This window comes from Heterodontus francisci, chromosome 18, assembly GCF_036365525.1.
Source record: "Heterodontus francisci isolate sHetFra1 chromosome 18, sHetFra1.hap1, whole genome shotgun sequence".
NCBI lineage: Eukaryota > Metazoa > Chordata > Chondrichthyes > Heterodontiformes > Heterodontidae > Heterodontus > Heterodontus francisci.
The window spans coordinates 86,361,412-86,367,848 of record NC_090388.1 but is presented as its reverse complement, the minus strand read 5'-3'; the positions used below and the strand labels follow the sequence as shown (position 1 = coordinate 86,367,848).

Genomic DNA, 6,437 nt, shown 5'->3' with positions numbered 1-6,437 from the left:
GGCCACCACAAGGCCTCGCCACCACCAGCAATATCAGGCTGGGCCCTCCCAGCGTCAGGGTGCCTGACGGCCCTCTCCCGGAGGCATTTTCCAGCCTCTCCTGTCATGAACCCCGACACTGGGGGCTCTGTAAAATTCAGCCCACAATCACATGCACATGCAAACACATTCTCAACCTCCGTATATAAACATCTATATTCATATATATAAACCTGCTGATTCGGCCTGTACTGACACTAAAATGTTCACTGCTTCACTTACAGTAAACCTTTCTCTGCATGAACTGGTGTGTGAATAAGCTCCAATAGTGGCTCAGGCAGAGTGCATGGGGAGAGAGCGTCCCGGACTTTGTAACCACAGTCAGGTACCAAATGATAACAACCCATTGAGTCAGTGCTTCCTTTATCTGTTTTCTACATTCAGAGGAGTGTGCAGCACAGAGCACTGCGAGAGATACACTTCTGCACTGGGTCCTAGTACCCCACCAACTGGTTTCATGCAAATAGTGTGGAATGAACTTGACGATGCAGCAGTAATTACTTGTCCACAAGTGTATGTTACGCAAAAGAGAACAAGTTGACTATCTGGTTAGGAGCAGGGCTGAGGGTTCGGAGATGTGTGGGACCTGCTTGACCCTGAGGTCAGGGAATTGTACAATCAGATGGGGCAAAACCCTGAAAAGAACACTCTTGGGGAGATCGGATAATATGAGTGGGTTGAACGGCAGAAGGACTTACTCTTATTCTGAGTTCATGATTTCAAGTTTTGGGGTTAAAGCAACAATGTGCTAATGATCTGATCGTCTGATTTTAGTGATGCTGGTTGAAGAATAAACAATGCCTCAGACTCCAGGGAGAAATCTTCCACTCTCCTTCAAATAACCCAGTGGGATCGTTTACATCCACCTAGACAGACAGGGCCTCAGTTTAACAACAGCATCTCCAACAGGTTCACATTCTCTCAGTGCTGCATGAGAATGTCAGCGCAGATAAGGAGTTAAAGTCTCTGGACTCAGAATTGAATCATAATCTCCAATGTCAGAGGTGAGAGTGTTACCCATTGAGCAACAGCTGACACTTAACTGCTATGGTCATCTCAGAATCAACATGGTATGGCTATTCAAAGAGGTAGGTTTTAAGAAATGTCTTAAAGGAGGATAGAGAATTAAAGGAGCAGAAATATTCACGGAGGGAATTCCAGAGCTGAAGGCACAGCCACCAAGGCTGGAGAGATTAAAATCAGGGAAGAACAGGTGGCCAGATTGGGAGGAGTGCAGTGTTGGGTGGGTTATAGATAAGGAGGAGATTACAGAGATAGGGAGGGGGTGAGGCCATGGAAGGACTTGAAAACAAGGATGAGAATTTTTAAATGAAGATGCTGCAGACGTGGAGCCAGTGTAGGTCAGCGAGCACTGGGGTAATCAATGAATTGGTCTTGGTATGAATTAGGATACAGGTAGTGAGTTAGCAGAGTGTTGGATAAGCTGATGTTTATGGAAGATGGGAGGCTGTCCAGTAGAACATTGGAACAGTTAAGTATGAAGGTGATAAAGGCACAGAAGAGGGTTTCAGCAGCAGATGAGCTGAAGCAGGGGGTGGAGACAAGTGATGTTATAGAGGTGGGAGCAGCTGGTGGAATAGATATGGAGTTGGAAGCGTTGCTTGGAGTCAATTGTCAGCCTCAGACAGTTGCCAGGGAGAGGGATGGAGTCAGTGGCGAGGGAGTGGAGTTTGTAGCAGGGACCAAAGATATTGGCTTCAGAATCCCAATTTACTTGGAGGAAATTCCTGCTCATCCCGTATTGAATTTCGGATAAGCAAAATAACAAATCAGAGACAGTGCAGGGCTCGAGAAGACTAGAGATGGGTGGTGTCAGTGTATATAGAGTCATTTACAGCATAAAAGGAGGCCATTCAGCTCATTGAGTCCATGCTGGCTCTCCACTGAGCTATCCAATCAGTCCCACTCCCCCACTCGATCCCCACAACCATGCAAGTTCATTTCCTTCAAGTGCCCATCCAATTTCCTTTTGAAATCATTGATTGTCTCCTCTTCCACCAGCCTCATGGGCAGCGAGTTCCTGGTAATTACCACTCACTGCGTAAAAAAGTTCTTCTTCACATCCCCCCTTGCATGTCTCACCCAAAACTGCCAATCTGTGTCTCCTGGTCCTGGTACTATCAGTTAATGGGAAAAGTTTTTCCTTGTCTAACTTATCTAAGCCTGTCAGAACCTTGTACACTTCTATTAAATCTCCCCTCAATTTCCTTTGCGCTAAGGAGAACAATCCCAGCTTTTCCAACCTAACCTTGTAACTAAAGCTCCCCATCCCTGGTATGAGGTTCTGGTAAATCTCCTCGGCACCCTCTCAAGAACTCTGACATCCTTCCTAAAGTGTGGTGACCAGAACTGGATGTAATACTGCAGTTGGGGCCGAACCAGAGCTTTATAAAGGTTCAGCATAACTTCCCTGCTTTTGTACTCAATGCCTCTATTTATGAAACCTAAGATCCCACTCTCAATATTTCCTATCACCTTCATAGGTTGATGCACATATATCCCCGGGTCCTTCTGCTCCTGCACTCCTTAGAACTGTGCCATTAAGTATATATTGCCTCATCTTATCCCTTCAGCCAACATGCATCACCTCACACTTGTCAGTATGAAAGTCCATCTGCAACCTCTCTGTCCATTCTGTTAACCAATCTTTGTCCTGTTGCAGGTGGTTCATATCATTTACATGGTTTGCCACTCCTGCAAGTTTGGTGTCATCAGCAAATTTTGAGATTCTATTCAGTATTCCAAGATCCAAGTCATTTATATATAGCAAAAGAATAAGGGGTCCCAGTACTGAACCTTGGGAGACACCACTGTCTACCATCCTCCAGTCTGAAAAACAACCATTTATCACAACTCACTGTTTTCTGTCCTTAACGCCCATTTTTTATCCAATTGCACACTGGCCCTCCTATTCCAAGAGCCTTGGTTGTGTTAGCCTTGAGTAGAACCTGACATTTTTACAATGGTGACACCAAGGTGCGACATATAGATGAGAACTAGGAGGGGACCAAGGATAGATCCTTGGGGAACACCAGAGGTAACAGTATGGGAGCAGGAAGAGAAGCCATTGCAAGTGACTCTCATGCTATGGCTAGATAGATAAGAATGGAACCAGGTGAGAGCAGTCCCACCCAGCTGGACAACAGTGGAGAGGCATTGGAAGAGGATGGTGTGGTCAACCGTGTCAAAGTCTGTAGACAGGTTGAGAAGGACGAGGAGGGAAAGTTTACCTTTGTCACAGTCACAGAGGATGTAATTTGAGACTTTGATAATAACTATTTCAGTACTGTGGGAGGGTCAGAAACATGACTGGAGGTTCTGCCCTTCCACCACCCTGATTCCGCCACTCTGGACAATGTAGGCCTTTTGTTTCCTGCTCCCCATATCAGACACAACATGCCTGATACCTATGGCTCACCCTGTCTGGCAGGCCCAAGCACACAGCCTGGTAAGTCTGCAACCTGCCCTGGCCACACACTCCGAGGCATAAGCTGCTTCAGCAGGTTACCCGACACACATCTGTACCTTCAGCATGAATTGTGAGGCTGCTCACTCCATCTCCTTCCAATGTCCTTTATTATACACAGCAGGTAACAAACTGTGTCTGTCCGAAATTCAATACAACAGCAGAGTCAGTGCACAGATGCTGCACGTCCTCTATAGATCACATCCTCAGGATGAAGTCAGCCTTGCCAGGAGTTGCCATGGTAACCAGGAAGGAAACCCCAGTGATTTCAGACAAAACAACCACAATTTTAGACCCACTCACAAGGCAGGGAGAGAACTCGGATACAGCACACAAAGCTCACACTCAGACTGCCCATCGACACCCTCAACACCTCACACTCAGACTGCCCATCGACACCGCCAACACCTCACACTCAGACTGCCCATCGACACCGCCAACACCTCACACTCAGACTGCCCATCGACACTGCCAACACCTCACACTCAGACTGCCCATCGACACCCTCAACACCTCACACTCAGACTGCCCATCGACACCCTCAACACCTCACACTCAGACTGCCCATCGACACTGCCAACACCTCACACTCAGACTGCCCATCGACACCCTCAACACCTCACACTCAGACTGCCCATCGACACCCTCAACACCTCACACTCAGACTGCCCATCGACACCCTCAACACCTCACACTCAGACTGCCCATCGACACCGCCAACACCTCACACTCAGACTGCCCATCGACACCGCCAACACCTCACACTCAGACTGCCCATCGACACCCTCAACACCTCACACTCAGACTGCCCATCGACACCGCCAACACCTCACACTCAGACTGCCCATCGACACCGCCAACACCTCACACTCAGACTGCCCATCGACACCCTCAACACCTCACACTCAGACTGCCAATCGACACCCTCAACACCTCACACTCAGACTGCCCATCGACACCGCCAACACCTCACACTCAGACTGCCCATCGACACCCTCAACACCTCACACTCAGACTGCCCATCGAAACCCTCAACACCTCACACTCAGACTGCCCATCGACACCCTCAACACCTCACACTCAGACTGCCCATCGACACCCTCAACACCTCACACTCAGACTGCCCATCGACACCGCCAACACCTCACACTCAGACTGCCCATCGACACCCTCAACACCTCACACTCAGACTGCCCATCGACACCCTCAACACCTCACACTCAGACTGCCCATCGACACCGCCAACACCTCACACTCAGACTGCCCATCGACACCCTCAACACCTCACACTCAGACTGCCCATCGACACCCTCAACACCTCACACTCAGACTGCCCATCGACACCCTCAACACCTCACACTCAGACTGCCCATCGACACCGCCAACACCTCACACTCAGACTGCCCATCGACACCCTCAACACCTCACACTCAGACTGCCCATCGACACCGCCAACACCTCACACTCAGACTGCCCATCGACACCCTCAACACCTCACACTCAGACTGCCCATCGACACCCTCAACACCTCACACTCAGACTGCCCATCGACACCGCCAACACCTCACACTCAGACTGCCCATCGACACCCTCAACACCTCACACTCAGACTGCCCATCGACACCGCCAACACCTCACACTCAGACTGCCCATCGACACCCTCAACACCTCACACTCAGACTGCCCATCGACACCGCCAACACCTCACACTCAGACTGCCCATCGACACCCTCAACACCTCACACTCAGACTGCCCATCGACACCCTCAACACCTCACACTCAGACTGCCCATCGACACCGCCAACACCTCACACTCAGACTGCCCATCGACACCCTCAACACCTCACACTCAGACTGCCCATCGACACCGCCAACACCTCACACTCAGACTGCCCATCGACACCCTCAACACCTCACACTCAGACTGCCCATCGACACCGCCAACACCTCACACTCAGACTGCCCATCGACACCCTCAACACCTCACACTCAGACTGCCCATCGACACCCTCAACACCTCACACTCAGACTGCCCATCGACACCGCCAACACCTCACACTCAGACTGCCCATCGACACCGCCAACACCTCACACTCAGACTGCCCATCGACACCCTCAACACCTCACACTCAGACTGCCCATCGACACCCTCAACACCTCACACTCAGACTGCCCATCGACACCGCCAACACCTCACACTCAGACTGCCCATCGACACCCTCAACACCTCACACTCAGACTGCCCATCGAAACCCTCAACACCTCACACTCAGACTGCCCATCGACACCCTCAACACCTCACACTCAGACTGCCCATCGACACCCTCAACACCTCACACTCAGACTGCCCATCGACACCGCCAACACCTCACACTCAGACTGCCCATCGACACCCTCAACACCTCACACTCAGACTGCCCATCGACACCGCCAACACCTCACACTCAGACTGCCCATCGACACCCTCAACACCTCACACTCAGACTGCCCATCGACACCGCCAACACCTCACACTCAGACTGCCCATCGACACCCTCAACACCTCACACTCAGACTGCCCATCGACACCCTCAACACCTCACACTCAGACTGCCCATCGACACCGCCAACACCTCACACTCAGACTGCCCATCGACACCCTCAACACCTCACACTCAGACTGCCCATCGACACCGCCAACACCTCACACTCAGACTGCCCATCGACACCCTCAACACCTCACACTCAGACTGCCCATCGACACCCTCAACACCTCACACTCAGACTGCCCATCGACACCGCCAACACCTCACACTCAGACTGCCCATCGACACCGCCAACACCTCACACTCAGACTGCCCATCGACACCGCCAACACCTCACACTCAGACTGCCCATCGACACCGCCAACACCTCACACTCAGACTGCCC

General features: G+C 51.0%; 1 protein-coding gene across 6 annotated transcripts in view; it reads right to left on the bottom strand.

The window, feature by feature from the left end:
• Positions 1-6,437, bottom strand: part of LOC137379759 (protein-methionine sulfoxide oxidase mical3a-like) — a 1,360,716-nt gene that overhangs the window by 1,303,613 nt on the left and 50,666 nt on the right. The window contains exon 1 of one of the 6 annotated variants that reach the window (XM_068051092.1): positions 262-318. The exons of the other annotated variants lie outside the window; for them this stretch is intronic. The gene's annotated coding sequence lies outside the window, so the exon portion shown is untranslated. Of the gene's footprint in view, positions 1-261; positions 319-6,437 lie in introns of those variants that run through there. 6 annotated transcript variants of the gene reach the window in all.